The sequence below is a fragment of the Terrapene carolina genome, unplaced genomic scaffold (genome assembly GCF_002925995.2).
Source record: "Terrapene carolina triunguis isolate 2854851 unplaced genomic scaffold, T_m_triunguis-2.0 Scaffold30, whole genome shotgun sequence".
In the NCBI taxonomy this organism is placed as follows: Eukaryota; Metazoa; Chordata; order Testudines; family Emydidae; genus Terrapene; species Terrapene triunguis.
Window position 1 is genome coordinate 7,242,731 of NW_020664381.1, and position 17,508 is coordinate 7,260,238.

Genomic DNA, 17,508 nt, shown 5'->3' on the forward strand with positions numbered 1-17,508 from the left:
AAAATTCCCATTACCTGACAATGCCCCTGGGCAGGACTGGATTTACCATGAAACAAACCGTGCGGTGGCACGGGGCCCCCAACAATGGGGGGCCCCCAAAATGCAGGACAAGTATCTGACAACCTGCCCCCGAGTCCCAGCCGGCAGCGCAGCAGGGCTCTGGCAGGCAGGCTGCCTGCATGGCATGGCTGGTGGCCCCACGCCGCTCCCGGAAGTGGCCGTCTGCTGGTACGTCTCTGCGCATCCCTGGCCCGGGGGGGCGGGGAGGGGGGCAGGCGGCAGCACACGGAGACCCACTGCCCCCCTCCCCCAAAGGGGCGCACAGAGACATGCCAGCCGCAGGGCTAAGGCAGCTCCCTGCCCACTCTGCCTCCCTCCCTTTGCGATGCTTTGCTCCCGGAAGTGGCCGGCATGTCCCTGCAGCCCCGGGGGGGGGTGGGGTGCGTCTCCATGCGCTGCCCCCACCCTGAGCGCCGACTCCGCAGCTCCCATTGGCCGGGGATGGCGCCTACAAGCAGTGGTGCAGGGAGACTCCCTGGTCCCCTGTCCCCCCCTCCCCCGCCTAGGAGCCGCTGCCGGAGGGGGGTGTGCTGGTCACTTTGGGAGCCGCACCACCCGAGGTAAGTGCCACCCCCCGCCCCAGCCCAGAGCCTGCACTCAGCACCCAAACTTCCTCCCAGAGCCCACGCCCTGCACCCCCGCCCCAATCAAGGTACCTTACTTTATTTTCGTTTACTTCCCATTACTTATAAAATAGGAGGAGGATGAAGAAGAAAAGAATGAAAAATGGAAGGGAGATAAGAGAGAATGTTCTTTTTCTTGGCTGCGTCCTTAGGGGCGGCCCCAAAAATGAAGCTGCGCACAGGGCTCCACTAACTCTAAATCCGCCACTGCCCCTAGGTATTCCTAAAATACTCGTTTGCCCCTCATATAGCAACAGCATTCTCTGAAGAGTGGCATGCTAGCACTAGTATCAGAGGGGTAGCCGTGGTTGCTGCTTTTACAGATCCAGACTAAGAGTCCTGTGGCACCTTATAGACTAACAGACGTATTGGAGCATGAGCTTTCGTGGGTGAATACCCACTTCATCGGATGCATGTAGTGGAAATTTCCAGAGGCTGGTATAAATATGCAAGCAAGAGTGAGTCAGGCCACATGCATCCGACAAAATGGGCATTCACCCACGAAAGCTCATGCTCCAATACGTCTGTTAGTCTATAAGGTGCCACAGGACACATGGTAGCACTACAGATCCAGACAACAAACAACTGCCCTACAATTGACCTCTGAATAAACATTTTCCTGTTTGACTCATCTCCGTTTAGCAAAGGCATTACATTAACCCGGCTAAGTACTGTGGCGGCTTACTATGTATATTATACTGTATGATTTTGTGCCATGTTTCTCAGTCAAACCCAGCTTTATTATATATTGCACATGAAGAGTCTACCTGTATTTTAAAATGCAATTAACTAGATGGAAAAAGAATATTCAGTAAAACAAATGGCTCCAACTATGGTCTGTGGACCACAGAGCACTTTTTGGTGGGATTGTTAAGAGCTGGCAGGGTCACCCAGTGCTGACTCTCTACCTTATTCCCAACTGAGAAAAACAAAATGGGTAGAAGGGGGAGCTTAAACAAAGAGCAAAAGCAGACAGTATAATTATTGTTTTATCCTTCTAGAAAAAACAATCACACTAAAGACAATCGAAAACCCATTATATAATTTCCTGTTACTTTTTCACGTAAACAATCCCCGTAGCTGGCACAGGGACATTATGCCTCTATAAGTGGAAGGCAGGCGGTTCATGTGATGGTCACTGGGAGGAGACTGTCTCCCATGGACAATCTCTGTTAAAATGTGGCCTACACTATGAATGTTTTACTGTAAGAGTTCTCACACTGTTTACCAGCCAGGAGGCCAAAGGCTAGGGTTACCATTCGTCCGGATTCCCCCGGACATGTCCGGCTTTTTGTGCTAAAAATAGCGTCCGGGGGGAATTCGTAAATGTCCGGACTCTCTCCCCCCCCCCCCCCCCATGCAGAGCGTGTGCGGCTAACAGGGCAGCCGGCCGGATGGTGCCACTTACATGGGGCTCTGACAGCCACAGAGAGCCCCATCTCCTCTCCCCTGCAGCAGAGATCACTCCCTCCCTCCCTCCCTGCATTCGCAGATCGCCTCTGGCAGTCTGGAGCTCCTCCCCCGCTCCTCCTGCCCAGCGTGCCGGGACGAGCGGCACGGTAAGGGGGCCAGGGGGTTGGAGAAGGAGCAGGGAGGTTCTGGAGGGGGTAGTCAAGAGATGGGGGGGATCGGGAGTTCGGGGGGGGCTTTCTGGGGGGGGGTTTGGATGAGGTTTTGGGCAGTCAGGGTACAGGTAGGGGGTAGAGTCCTAGGGGGGCAGTCAGAGGACAAGGAACAGAGAGGCTTAGGTAGGGGTTGGGGTTCTGGAGGGCAGTTAGGAGCAGGGGTCCCAGGAGGGGTAGTCAGGGGACAAGGAGCGGGGGGTGGTGTTTGGGAGTTCTGGGGTGGGGGGCTGTCAGGGGGCAGGAGTGGGGAGAGGGATCGGAGCAGTCAGGGGACAGGGAACAGAGGGGTTTAGATGGGTCGGGAGTTCTGGGTGGGGCTGTCAGGGGGTGGGGAGTGGTTGGATGTGGCATGGGAGTCCCAGGGGTCTGTCTGGGGGTGGGGGTGTGGATAAGGGTTGGGGCAGTCAGGGTACAGGTAGGGGATAAGGTCCTAGGGGGCCAGTTAGGATGGGGGGAGGGTCTCAGGAGGGGGCAGTCAGGGGACAAGAGGCAGGGAGGCTTAGTAGGGGGTGGAGTCCTGGGGGGCAGTTAGGGGCAGGGGTCCCAGGAGGGGGCAGTCAAGGGACAAGGAGCGGGGGGGGGGGTTGGGAGTTCTGAGGGGGGCAGGAAGTGGGAGGGAGTGGAAGGGGCAGGGGTGGGGCTAGGGCAGAATGGGGGCGGGGCTAGGGTGTGGCTCCTCCCGTCCTCTTTTTTGCTTGCTGAAATATGGTAACCCTACCACAGGCTAGTGGATTCAGCATACATCCCAAGCCCACAAGCATCTGGAAACAAAGGGAAGCAATCAGTTGTGGAGTTCGCTCTACTAAGAGTCACATAAAACCACCACGCAAGGCTTTGAAAGATTCAGAATTGTGTCCTATCCGTCTCTTCTTATTAGACATAATACCACCTACACCTCTCATAGTGGCCTTTTAGTTTCTTTCATAAATAGCTTTGGCAGAATGGGAGATGGTGCTGTGACACTTAAAACCAAGTTAATGAGAAATTAGAGTTAAACAGCATTCAAAAATTGCCTATTAAAGGGATGATTAATTTAAGATTTTTTAATAAAAGCCAGGTTGCTGGATGCAGATTTAGCTCACTGTAATATTTTGATAAACTACTGTGCTTTTCACAGTGTGTACCATTTTAAATAAAACAAATACCCTTACAAGTGTTGTAGGGAGGGAACAAAGTGATTTTAAAAGGTGAATAAAGAACTGGCTTGTATTTCCTATTCCTAGAATTTGCTTAATTACCTGAGTTACCTAAGGTTTTAAACACAGAAAATATCCGATGGCACATCAATAATCCAGCACAAATGAGTACTGCAGCACAGCTCTATCTGATACATAAGAGCAATCACAGCACATGGGGACCTCCAGGGACACACTCCCAATTATTATAGCCACAGCTTGAACAGCACTGCCTGTTATTAAGGTTGCCCAACACTTCCCACTGTACAGACCCTGTTTTAAGTTGCTCACAACTTTGCTAAACTTAAACCGTTTGGGTTGAAATTTTACATGCTGGGTGACTGCCTCAAGTTGAGGGTTGTTATGTGTGTTGGTGTTTTTTATTTATTTTATTTCAGCGAAAACAGTTCAGGCACTTCTAACAAGGCCAAGAAAAAAATACGTTGTTTTGTCCAGGTTTAAAAATTCTTGAAACCTCTCTCTGAACAGCTCTAGCCTCCCATGCTTTGGAGCAGGGACTTGAATTTGGCAGGGATGTGCCTTTTGCCATGAAAATCCACCCAAACATGGCCAAGTTATAAGTCTGAAAAACTGTAGTTTGCACTGGCTCAGTAGAGACTTCTTAGATTACAACAGCTAAAATCTCTGATGATTCCATCCTCACTGAGCATGCTTGAGCCTCTCACAGCTCCTGCATGTCACTGGACTGCACATGCACCAGCCCCACTGAGCATGCTCCAGTTCAGGACCACATGGGCGAAGAGCTGGGTACTCGAGTTGAGAGCACGGAGCCTGTCTCTCCCTGTGTGCTCAATATCCGCACTGCTGGCATCCAAGCAGCATGGAGAAGTAAACAGTCTGACTCTAATGCAGAGGAGACAAAAGCCAGACAGGGAAGAGGAAAAGGAGTAGATTGGGACAAGAAGACTGGGACTAGAGGATGGGCGAGACAGGGAGAAACTGAGACTAGGACTAGCTGGGCAAGGAGACTGGGACTTGGAGCTGGGTGGGGAAAGGGAGACTGGCCCTGGGAGGGAAAAGAGGCTGGGATTGGGAGCTGGTAACGCAAGTGAGAAGGATGAGCAGGTTGGCTCGTGGGGGGGGGGGGGGGGGGGGAGACAGAGTTGGTTAGACAAGGAGACTGGGGCTAGGAACCAGTGAGGGGGGCCAACAGGAGCAAAGGAGAGGGGGAAGACAGATCTAGCAAACAGCTTGGGTGAGGAGGCATAACTGAGCAAGGAGACTGGGCCAAGCAACCAGGAAGGGGCCAGACTGGGATAAGGAGCAAAATGCACTATGGAACTTCTAGTGCATGGTAGCAAGGCCCATGTGGACAGCTAAAACGTGGCACATTAGTGCACTGCAGGTTCACATCCTGGCCTGCAGCACACTATCTCATCATGTAGATAACTTTTATGGTTGCTGTGCATCCTTAATTTGTCCCTCCTTGTGCTTATATGCCTATGCATTATGATAGTCTTTAATTACATGATCACATATTTTCCCACAGGACCCCTGCCTCATTCAGTGCACAGAATGGACCTGCTCTAGGGATGAATCTGGGTTGTGCAGTAGAGGAGGCTGCTGTTTATTAGGACCCCTGACTCATTTGTTGCAGAAGTTGAAAGATGTGTAATGAATGAGGCAGAGGACTGCAGGAAGACAACAGGAAATCTCATGGTTAAGACAACTGAACAGTGCCCAGGAGAACTGGATTCTATCCCTACCTCTGCCACAGAATTCCTATGTCATGCTGGGCTTGTCACTTGAACCAAATTGTGTGTTCCTCATTTTCTGGAAGCCTGACTTGACAGGGGTCTGATTTGCAGAAGTGCTGAGCACTCACAGCTGCAACTGAGATCAATGGGAGCTGTGCTTGAATATATAATGCAAATACCCTGCCAAGTCAGGTCCTAGGCATCTCAAATTGGACACCCAAAATTAGTAGATACTTTTGACCTGAATCTATCTGTGCTTCAGTTCCCCATTTGTAAAATGGGGATAATGTCACCCACAACATCCTGTTAGATGAGTGAAGATAAATGAATATCTGTGAAACATTCAAATACTACAGTGTTGAGTGCCATAGGAAAACCCACATGGAAATTAGTATTTCTGCATTCAGAGAATGGTTTGAACAGTGTGCAGTAAATAAGGTCTGCAGCCATATATTGAACAATGGGAACAAAACTTGAAACACTGAATAGTTGCTCATTCAGTGTATACTGTCCATCCTGTGCACTGAATGAGACAGGAGACAAATTAAGGTTGCACAGGCAAACTTAATTCTGTCATTTCCTTACTTCTGAGTGCTTGACTTTGCAATTTTAATGTTCTTTTAATGTAGCTGTTTGTGTGCAATTGTATATAGCACCAGAAACATGCATGGCAAGTGACAGAAAATGCAGCCCCAGATCTGAAGAGGCCACAATTTATTTGTTAGATCCTGTGAACAGTTACTTTCATGTTTAGACAATGAGACTAAACACTGGACTAATGGCTTGCAGGATTAAGCAATGCACCAGTGCATGATAATTACAAACACCAAGAAGGAAGGGAGGAGGAAGGTGATGGTCATACAGTGCTGTTGCTTTGGTTAGCAATATGCACGTCATGGAGGTTTCAAGGTTTTGTTTGAGTGGGGGAGAGGGGGAATTGTTTGTTGGTTTTGTTTCTCCCCCTCAAACTGGCAGAGATCACTTCTGACTTTACACAGCAGAATAAAAAGGTCTTCTCAAGTGGGACTGAATTTGTGAGTCAACCGTGAGGAGAGAAGTTGAGACAGGCTATGCAGCTTAAACATACATCTTTCAAAGTGTACGTGATTTTCCCTTTGCATGTACCCAACCTATCCAAAGGTTAGTTTGCATATTGGCTGGCCATCAAATTTCACATATTTATGTTAAAAATATTAAGAAAAATGCATCTAATTGTTATTTTGAGTATTGTATGCAGCCACTATGTAATACTCGTTGCCTAGCAACATTTCTCAATCCTTGCAGAGAGGCAGCATATCAGAGGTAGTCTCGAAGAGTTTAACAGCAGCAAAGCACACGGTTAAGCAATCAAAAGGATGAAATCTTCATTACATTCTCGCTGCATCCAGGAAGAGAGTTTATATTCAATATAATAATGCAGTATATCACATAAACCCATTCTGCAAAAATTATCCCCAAAATAATCAAGTCATTATTATACTTCCCTCAAATTATGTAGACAGATAGTCCTCTTTAATTAAAAAACAGCATCATGGAAACAAGCATGTCTTACAGGGCACATATGGCAGCCAACAGTTCAAACATGTTGGAATAAAAAAAAAAAAATCGTCACTACTGCCAATTAGTATTGGCATTTCATTTACAGTCAATAGATCCTGTTGTTGTTGTAGTTGAAGTCCTATCACTGGCTTCTGGGAAAAAAAAAAAAATTACGCATCCAGGAAGAAGCAGTGTCTTTATTACGGAAGGTATCTCTCAGGGTATGTCTACACGGCAGTCAGACATCCGCAGCTGTCCCATGCCAATTAACTTGGGTTCACGGGGCTCGAACTAAGGGTGTGTTTAACAGCAGTGTAGATGCTGCAGCCCGAGCTCTAGGACCCTCCCACCTACCATGGTCCTAGAGCCCGGGCTCCAGCATGAGCCCAGACATCTACACCGCAGTTAAACAGCCCAAGCCCCACAAGCCCAAGTCAGCTGGCATGGGTCAGCCGAGGGTTTTGAACTGCAACGTAGACACACGATCAGAATACAGCTTGTTTAGACACTTGAAACAAGACTATTTGCAGCACTATGGTTTATGGACTTACAATAAAAACTAACTCACACAAGATAAAAATACTTAGAACTCATAGTGCTTTACAAGTTATATGCCAATAGTCATAGGATACTTATCTGGGTTACCCATCTCCTATATATTTAATCTGATACCCACAGAAAAGACCAAACCAGCCACCATAAATGTTTACATTTTAAGAGATCAAAGGGATTTTAAGGGATCTTATATAGACCATACCCTCCTCTTCTGTGATCTTGATTATGCTTGGAGATTTTATATGGCAGTGATCTTTCTCCCAGGTTTTCCAAGTTCCTCACAACTGCTCCTCTCTCCATCAAAGCCTCTATTGTGCGCTTCAGTGTAGCAGCCACCTCAGGCTTCAAAGAAAAAGAAAAAGAAAAAGAAACATACTCAGATAGGGTTCTAAGTTAATTAGAATCAATTAATATAGTTGCCTGGTTAAACTGTTAGAGGAGGCAAATTAGCAACACAACAAGCCAATGAGGAAACATGAATTGACAACTTGCTCAAATATAAAAACAGAAATTTTGAAACTGTAGCCCTGACTCTGCTACCATTGAGTTCAATGATGCAAAATCAGGCTCTATCAACAGGGAAAAAAGCCAAAACAGCCGATGGGCCTGATTTACCTCTGCCCTGCACCTTATATAGTCATTTATACCAGTTCACTCTGATTTTGAATCATTTTGCGTGCTATTTGTACTTGTATAAATAAATACATGAGGTTCAGGGGAATAGTGAATCAGCCCCAGTGGTTTTAAAGTTCTAATCAGATTTCCATGGACCATTAACACAATAAATAAATCAATGCATTAACAACAATTTCTCAGTCCAATAAAACTGGCATAATTTATAGTGTTGCTCAACATAATAACCAAATCAATTAAAAAGTATACAAAGGGAATCAGCCAAAGTTTGGCTGATTTCAGATACCACTGATTAGCAAGAGACTTATTTTACATGGTCATTTCAATTATGTATGTGTAAAAAGAACATGGAGCCTTGTTTAGATTCATGGTGAAATATTTCACTGACTTTATAAATGTCTGGCATTTGAGCAAAAGTTTGGCTTTATTTATGAAATAAGGAATTGAAAAGGACAAAGTATAAATGAATTCTGCTCCTAACAAGTGATTGTTCTTATCTGAGGAATGGACACACTGCCAAAGACTAAAGTTTGCTTCTGAGTACATATCAAGGCTAGTTTATAGTTTTAGACCAGTTACTTCAACACTCACCTTTCACCATTACTTTATTTCATCTTTATTTATAGAAGAGCTAAAATAAACGTTTCAGTTGTGCATCTTCAAGTTCGTTGGAACTTGGTAAGGAGGATTATCAACATTCCCAGGGAACAACACATTCATCCTACTGTTTATGACACACTAAGTGATGTTGACAGGCAATCTCAAGAACCACAAACACGTTGTTAATACAGTGTTTCTAGATGTTGATGTGAGAAGTAAGAGGAAGTACTTTGGGGTAACAAATCCCATACGGAGAAGGGAAAACGGAGACTAAGTAGTTCTAATGTCCAACAGAATTATAAAAAAGTATGCTGTACAGATACTTATAAGATAACATCTCACATCAAAACATATTCCTGTGCTCACTTGCTTGATGTAATGACAATAGCTGGAAATAAGAAAGTTATGAAATATACTTAGCAAAGTTTTTAAATGGTTAGCATTTAAGTAAACATACCACCGTGAGTCTTAGCATTCCCTCTCAGCCTGAAGTGACCTTGTGTAATTCCTCACTTACCTTATCTGTAAAATGAGTGAATATTAGTTACCTCCCTCTAAGGTAGGAATATGAAGCCTTGGTTAAGAACAAAAGGTAACCAGAAATATTAACAGCAGTCAGTGAAAGAGCTGTTACCAGAATTCATGGTCTCCTGGCTTGCAGCTCAGTGCAAATTGCCCTAGGCCAGGGGTTTTCGAACTGGAGGTCAGGACCCCTCAAGGGGTCGCGAGGTTATTACATGGGAAGTCATGAGCTATCAGTCTCCACCCCAAAGCCCGCTTTGTCTCAAGCATTTATAATGGTGTTAAATATATAAAAAGGTGTTTTTAATTTATAAGGGGGGGGTCACACTCAGATGCTTGTTTTGTGAAAGGGGTCACCAGTACATAAGTGTGAGAACCACTGCCCTAGGCTATAGGATATCTTATAGGGGAGCGTTTCCCCTCTCGTTTTACCAGACATGCAAATGCAGCATAGACATGCACCATATCTACAGAGCTTGCTGGACTAACAGTGCCAAAAGCCTGGGAACTGACAAGAACAAAGGAACTCTGGCTGGGTTAGAAGGACTCATTCTCCAGAGAGAGGGAAGTTGCCGGGGAAGTGTTTGGCAAAAGCAGAATGACACATAGGTGCTGCAACTAGGATTGCAGGGGTGCTGCAGCAGCCCCTGGCTTGAAGTGGCTTCCATTATATACAGGGTTTTACAGTTTGGTTCAATGGCTCTCAGCACCCCCACTATAAAAATTGTTCCAGCACCCCTGGAATGACACCCAAGACCTGCTGGAGTGTTTGAAGAAACTAGGCCTGCCTAGGCTACTGTCGAGATGGTAAGCCTTTAGGTAAGAAGACATGCATGTAGACTGTTTCAAAATCCTTTTTTCAAAATGCTCTGTTCCTATTGTTAAAAAACAGTTACCCAACAGTAACCCTTCGAGATGTGGTGGTGAATGTGGATCTCAAAGTAGGCCCCATGCATGTGAGCTCAGCATCTTTTGTATAGCAGTGTGTGACAGGGCAGCAAACGCACTCTGTGCCTCCTCGTGCCCCCGTACGAGGGCATAAAGAGCAGTGCAACCATGACCCTCCCTTCGTTCCCTTACAACACAAAGCCTTTGTTAGCTGAGGACTCCAAAGTGGGAATGATGGGCACATCACGGGATCCACACAGAGAGTTAGTGGGAAATCTACGGGCATTGCTGACAGGAGAGGAAGTGACTAACAGAGTCAAAAAGTACCCATGTTATATGGCATGTTCCACTTTATATAGTGCCACAATGGTACTCCCATCAGCATAAGCTCCCCGCTCTTCAGCTGTAACATCTGCTCCACTCCCAAATTTAATGGGGACAACATCTATAGCAACATGGCATGTGAGCCAGCTATGCTGCCAGTGCTAAGGAAGGAGAGGGGCACTCACTGAAGGCTATCAGCCCTGTGGGTATGACTGGGGCTGAGGGACAATGTCTTGTGGCTCAGTGACCTAAGCAGGAGCTGTAGGGACGACTTACCAATTTCATTCCCATCCATCCACTGTGGTATATTTGCAATTGAGAGAGCTGCATAAACTTACCTGAATACAACCTGGTCTACACTAGAAAATATGGTTTGTTAAACTATGTTGGTCACATAAGCCACACCCAGGAGTGACGCAGTTAAGCCAACCTAAGTCCCCATGTAGATCATGCTAAGTTCTTCCGTTGACCTAGCTACCGTCTTTCAGGGAGGTGGATTAACTCCACCAACAGGAGAACCCCTCCCATAGGCATAGGCGGTGTCTACACTGAAACGCTACAGTGGAGCAGTTGTACTACTGTAGCATTACCAATGTAAACATATCCTTAGACTCTTTTCTGTGGGATTTTATTTGAAAGGGGTTACAGAGGACAACTGTTTAATGTTTCGTGAATATTGGATCAGTTTATTGTAAAAGTAAATAAGTGTTTGACAGGTCATTATAGGAGTTTACATATAAAAGTAAAGCTACGTACGGCAATATAATTCTACATGGCATGTGAGTATCTTAGATCTGTTAAAACTAGTTCTATTTTACAAACAAGACAACATATTACAAGAATAATTTTTAAACTGTAAGTATGTAAAAATCGATACACTACAAGTACAATTTCTCAGATGAATAACAAATATATCCTATGTTAGCTATTAGAAAAGGAAGAGTTCAAGATATTTAAGCAAGTTATTGGGGCTGGAGAGATTACAGATTATTATAGAGGTAAATCTTTATTCCTCTATGAGAAATGTTAATCCAATCACTGTCATTTTACAATAATTCACCTACACTTCAGGCAAGCAAATTAATATGATGCAGCTTTTTTTTTTTAAATGGAGAAAAGGGTCTTTAAAGCGTCTCAAAATACATATTTAAAATGGTCATCAAGTGCATTATTTGACACAACTGCCTTGTTTAAACTGTGAAAATATATGCCACAAGGTGGTCTTTGTAACCCATATGGAAAAGTCCATCTAGCACTGGGATTCCTGGAGAAGTGCACACACAGAGAGCGCTATCACCGGATAGCAGAGATGGGCAAAACTTTGCAGGAAATGTCAATATTTCAAAACTTGGACCTCGTGGCATAGTTGTCCAAGTAGCTACAGACCTACCAGATAGGTCTAGGTATCTGCACTGAACTGGGTATAATTGCCTGAAATGCCCCTTTCAGCAATTATGCCATTTCTTAGCAAGTTAGACTTTCCTAATTTCATTGTACAACACTGTGCACTCACCATATTTAACTTATTGGTGCTAGGAAATCCAGTATTCTGAACTTCAAAGTAGCTATGGTGCACTTACTAACATTTGTATAGCACCTATCATTATGGTGTTTAACACCCCAAACCTACTGTCAGCCCCCTACAGATGTCAGCTGACATCAACAGTGCTCCAAGCTGAAGCCACTTAGGCTGGGTCTACACTACAGCGGGGGTCCGACCTAAGATACGCAACTTCAGCTACGTGAATACCGTAGCTGAAGTTGCGTATTTTAGGTCGGCTTACCTGGCGGTGAGGACGCGGGAAAGTCGACCGCTGCCGCGCTGCCGCCGACTCCGCTGCCGCCTCTTGCCGAGGTGGATTTCCGGAGTCGACGGCAGAGCGATCAGGGATCGATTTTACCGCATCTTCACTAGACGCGGTAAGTCGATCCCCGATAGACCGATTGCTACCCGCCGGATCGGCGGGTAGTGAAGACATACCCTAAGGCTCTGCACAGGTGTAAATGGTCTGCCTGTGCAGATCATCTTGCAGGATTAGGTCTGAAGTGAGATTTTGTCCAGGAGGATTTTTCTACTTTACTGCATTAATGGTCTGAGTGTAGTATCCTTAGTAGGTTAATTTTGTAAGTCTTTTATTAATTAAGAACAAAACCCCATTAGTCAGCAGTTTTTTGTTTGGGAATCATAGAAATATCTCATATGTATTACTTTTCATCTGCAGATTTCAAAGGGCTTTTTCCCCCTTTTACAGCTGGGGAAACAGAGACGAAGTAGTCAGTTGACATGTGCAAGGTCACAGTGGGAGAACTGGGAATGGAATCCTGCTCTCCTGACTCACAATACAGTACAGTGACCACCCACCGTCTCCTCTCTGGTAAAAGACTTTTACGGTACAGTTAAACAATAAGCGAGTCCTAAATTGTGTATGAGTCATTCAAGTAAGGGTTTTTTAACAATCTACATGACATGCATTGCAGATTTTGAGCCAAATACAAGCCACTTGAGGGTTGAATTTGGCACACTGTGATGAGTTAGCTCCACTGAATTTCAGTCTTCCTTAATATTGATGAATCAAGCCAGATATTTCTGTACTATTATATTGGCAAATTACCCTATTGTTTCTAAGATATTGGACTTCCCCACCAAAATCATGATTTCCAGAAGAAATCTGGAGCTAGAATAGAGCCCCTCGCAATAATTCCAGGGACTAGGTAAAAGTAGAAACAAAAACAAGTTCTGCTTGGCCGCAGTGCAGAGCTGCACCCTCAGGGATTCAAACTTCCATCCCTGGAGTAAGGTTCATAATAGCAATGAAAGATCAAGCCTAGAAAAGCTCTGCTCCTCCACACCCTTCCATAACACACACCTTCACATCCATAAGGTCAGGAGGGCCACTGCCACAGAAGGGGACAGAGCTGCCTCCACTAGTGAAAAGTTTCCATATGCAAGGAGAATTCTCCATCACCTCTCTCTAGCCATTTTACATTACTAATATGGCATAAAGTAGCCTTAGCAGACCAGAGAATCTGGCCCAAACTCTGTACAAGTTCTTATATGACCCCTATTGCTGTAGTATCTGAGCACCCAAGTTCATCTGAATCAGGATGTCTTTTAAAACAATTATAAAAGCAACCCTGCATAGATACTTTATGTAGTACCTACTCTTATAATCTTTACTCATAGGAGTATTCTCACCAGAGACAATGGGGACTTCTTATAGGAATGAAGAATGCAGAAATCCAATCCAAAGTTTGTGATGGCAGAAATTTTACAGATTGCACTCAAAAACAAAACAATGTTAAAACTCTAGAGCCTACAAGTCCACTCAGTCCTACTTCTTGGTCAGCCAATCGCTAAGACAAGTTTGTTTACATTTATGGGAGATAATGCTGCCCGCTTCTTGTTTACAATGTTACCTGAAAATGAGAATAGGCATTTGCATGGCACTTTTGTAGCCGGCATTGCAAGATCTTTACGTGCCAGATATGCTAAACATTCGTATGCCCCTTCATGCTTCAGCCACCATTACAGAGGACATGCTTCCATGCTGATGTTGCTCATTAAAAAAATAGTGTGTTAATTAAATATGTGACTAAACTCCTTAGGGGAGAACTGTATGTCTCCTACTCTGTGTTTTACCCACATTTCATGTTATAGCAGTCTCAGTTGATGACCCAGCACATGTTGTTCATTTCAAGAACACTTCCACTGCAGATTTGACAAGATGCAAAGAAGGTACCAATGTGAGATTTCTAAAGATAGCTACAGCACTTGACCCAAGTTTTAAGAATCTGAAGTGCCTTCCAAAATCTGAGAGGGACGAGGTGTAAAGCATGCTCTCAGAAGTTTTAAAAGAGCAACACTCTAATGCAGAAACTACAGAACCCGAACCAACAAAAAAGAAAATCAACCTTCTGCTGGTGGCATCTGACTGACTCAGATGATGAAAATTAACATGCATCAGTCCACACAGCTTTGGATGGTTATCAAGCAGAACCCGTCAACAGCATGTCCTCTCGAATGGTGGTTGAAGCATAAAGGGACATATGAATCTTTAGTGCATCTAGCACATAAATATCTTGCAACGCCAGCTACAATAGTGCCAAGCAAAAATGCCTGTTCTCACTTTCCCGTGATATTGTAAACAAGAAGTGGGCAGCATTATCTTCTGCAAATGTAAACAAACTTGTTTATCTGAGCAATTGGCTGAACAAGAAATAGGACTGAGTGGATTTGTAGGCTCTAAAATTTTACATTGTTTTGTTTTTGAGTGCAGTTGTTTTGCTCATAATTCTACATTTGTAAGTTGCACTTTCATGATAGAGATTGCACTACTGTACTTATATTAGGTTAAATAGTATTTTTCAGTTCTTTTGGTTTTTACAGTGCAAATATTTGTAATAAAAAATAAATATAAAGTGAGCACTGTACTCTTTGTATTCTGTGTTGCAAGTGAAATCAATATATTTGAAAATGTAGAAAACATCCAAACTATTTAAATAAATGATATCCTATTATTAACAGTGTGATTAATCGCGTGATTAATCACAATTAATTTTTTTAATCACTTGACAGGCCTAAAAAATAATCATTTAAATTTGAGGTTGTTCAGGAGAATCGGTTTGCCCAAAATCCTCATGCCAACCCTGTGCATAACACTGATCAAGACAAACATGAGTTGATTACATTTGGAAGGGTGGAGACAGGGGCATTAAATACATCACAGGCACCTGCAACTATGGAAGAGGTTATGGACACATCTGTGGAGAGGATAGTAAAGGGCCTACTCCTTCTGCCCATGTAATAGTTCTGCAGATAGAGGTCTCTAGAGTTGTCAATTGGCACCATTCACAAACACTGAAGCCACAAAGTTTATTTAAAGGCTTCACTATCCCCATGTACCCAGAAATTATAAACAGTGAGATTTCACTTATAACCACAGTCAAATACTAGTCCAGAAGCACGTCACCCACATTGACCTTGCTTTCCCTTTCTCTTCACCAACCTCTCAGCAGTCTCCTCTTAGAGGATCTTTGTATATGGAACAAATGTCATCTGAGTGAGCTGAAAGCCATTCCATGCACAGCCTTCTTCGGGTCATCAGCTAAGGGCTCTAAAAAGGGAGAGGGCTAGGGAGTCGCGTCCTCATAGGTCAATATTTACTCCATGTAGGAGAGCCACACAATTGTAGTTATATCTAGCAAGTTGTAGAGCACTCCTCCAAGAACATGCTCATTTGGGAGGATATTTAATATTCCCAGCATGAAAGAAGTCCACAGAACAGTCTTTTATCAATTATGTAAAATTAGAACAGGGACAAACAAAAAGTGAGAGGAAGGGACAGAGGGGTGGAGGACATGGGGCAGGCATATTTCTTATGCTAGTTACAGAACCACCCAGTAGTCAAAAATCTGTGAGAGGACGTTGAACATGAACCTGCTAGTCAATTTCAGTGCTTAATAACCCTGAAGCACAGAAACTGGCAGTAAAAGTCATTTAGTTCCAAAAAGATCCAATGTGCTCTGGCTCTGCGGTAAGCTGGACCTAAATTCTGGGGCAAGGGCCCATGGTTTTTAACCACTCTGGCAACATTCTGTGGCCGTCTGGAAATTCTGCAGCAACTTCAAATAAAGCCTTTGCAAGACTGGTGTTTCAGAAAAATGCATGTAAAGACCAGAAACCTATTTCTAATAATAGAAATTTGGATACTCAAGCTGTTTTTTTTTAAAATTACCTACAATACAGTAACTTATATTGAATTTAATATAAAAATAACACGTTATGCTGCTCTTAAGTTTTCAGTGTACTGAATTTTTTATACTGACATTAACCTGCAGCAGGGTGAGTCAATTCAACAGGAACAATGTTATAACAACACAAAAGCTTTTAACTGACGGTGCAGTCCAAGAGGGTTAGGGGAAGGAAGCATGCAGCCATCCATACAGCTAACTCTTCCCAGGTAGGAAAGATCAACCCTGCAGTTGGTATCAGAGTGGGAGGAACTATACTCCATTTAGGCAACTAAAAGGTAAAGAGTGGAGCACAGGGAATAACAGGGGGCAGGGAAGTGATAGGAAAGGAAAAGCACAGGTGGCCAAGAGAGGCCTCCTCAAGCCCCCACCCCTTCCCAAGAAGATGGAGAGAAAATTCGCACAGAATACTTAGGGCAAGTCTACACTATAAAATTAAGTCAATTTAAGTTATATCGACGTACAGCCACCGCAGTAATTAAATTGGTTTGGCATGTCCACACTAGCTCCCTCTGTCTGCGGTGCACGTCCTCACCAGGAGCGCTTGCAATAATTTAACTGTCACCAGGGGCTCACAGCCGGAACAGTCAATGCAGCGTCTACATTAACACTGTGTTGCCCTAACTACATCGACCTAAGCACTAAGCCTCTTGCAGAGGTGAAGTATTAGGTCAGTGTAGTGGGCGACTTACATCAGTGGGAGCAACATTGTATCGTAGACACTTACAGAGTTAGATGGACATAAGCTGCCTTACATCAATGTAGATCAGGCCTTAGTTTTAGGGTGAGGATTGCATCCGAGTTTCTTTCAGCTAATGATGCAATTAATACAAGACATTTAAATTCAATGGGCATTCTTGATTAAATTATAAACAAAGTTTCCACCATAAATAGCATTACAGGTCTCAAGTTGTTTAAATATGATGCTGGCGGTGGGAAACCACATTTTCTTTAAGTTGTGAAATACTGGCCAAAAGTTTTTGTGGGTTTACACTTCAAAGGAGGTCTAGATGGGTGCTGTCAAATAATGCAAAAATTAGAAGCAAGTTGCAAGGGAATGTAGCAGGGTGCTGGTGCAGAAGCACCTAATTAGCCCCTGCCCAGTCAGCTCCAATCAAGGGAAGCAGACTGGGGCTGATGGAAAAGGCCTGATGCTGGCCTGGGGATTGGCAACACCTGCTGGCCTGACAAGCCAGACTGGGAGGGAGCAAGAAGGAAGGTTACAGGAAAGGGAGAAGTCAGGCAGGGAGGGAGCTAGCTGAAGGTTGACTCTGCCTGTAAGGGTGGTAACCAAGCCTGTAAAGCTTGTATATAGATGGACCCCGGTGGTGGGACAGCGATAAGTAAGTAAAGACACGGGTGTTGCACAACCCTGAAGCCTCTCCAAGCCTTATTGGGGAGGGCAAGCGGGCCGCAGGAAGGGGGGCAGGTCATGAACCCTGTTACAGGGAACAATGGTGAAATTTTAATTATGGAACAACTTCACTACCATAAT

At 44.4% G+C, this 17,508-nt stretch overlaps 1 protein-coding gene across 2 annotated transcripts in view; it reads right to left on the bottom strand.

Annotated features, from left to right (window-relative positions):
- Positions 1-7,559: 7,559 nt before the first annotated feature.
- LOC112104631 (sodium/myo-inositol cotransporter) overlaps positions 7,560-17,508 on the bottom strand; it is a 51,603-nt gene continuing 41,654 nt past the window's right edge. Inside the window, exon 3 of one of the 2 annotated variants that reach the window (XR_002907935.2) lies at positions 7,560-7,637. The gene's annotated coding sequence lies outside the window, so the exon portion shown is untranslated. The remainder of the gene's footprint in view (positions 7,638-17,508) is intronic. The other variant, XR_002907936.2, reaches the window with a different exon arrangement.